The sequence below is a fragment of the Sinocyclocheilus grahami genome, unplaced genomic scaffold, assembly GCF_001515645.1.
Source record: "Sinocyclocheilus grahami isolate Dianchi unplaced genomic scaffold, SAMN03320097.WGS_v1.1 scaffold4394.1, whole genome shotgun sequence".
NCBI lineage: Eukaryota > Metazoa > Chordata > Actinopteri > Cypriniformes > Cyprinidae > Sinocyclocheilus > Sinocyclocheilus grahami.
In genome coordinates this window covers 8,586-8,817 of record NW_015509337.1, presented here as the reverse complement: position 1 = coordinate 8,817, position 232 = coordinate 8,586, and positions in this window count along the sequence as shown.

Genomic DNA, 232 nt, shown 5'->3' with positions numbered 1-232 from the left:
AATATTTGATTCTGTAAAAAGTCATAGGGAGCATTTGATGGCTGGAATTACCTGCAGTCTGACTGCATGTTCCTGTTTCCTCTTCATGTCATTGATGTACCAGGCAACTGCTGTCATGGTTATAATGGCATCTTCCACCACCTCATACCCTGGATCACTTTTATCAAAGTGTTTGGACAGTTCCTACCACAAGAGAGCGACAACAGATCAGCTGTACTGTACAGTCTGACCA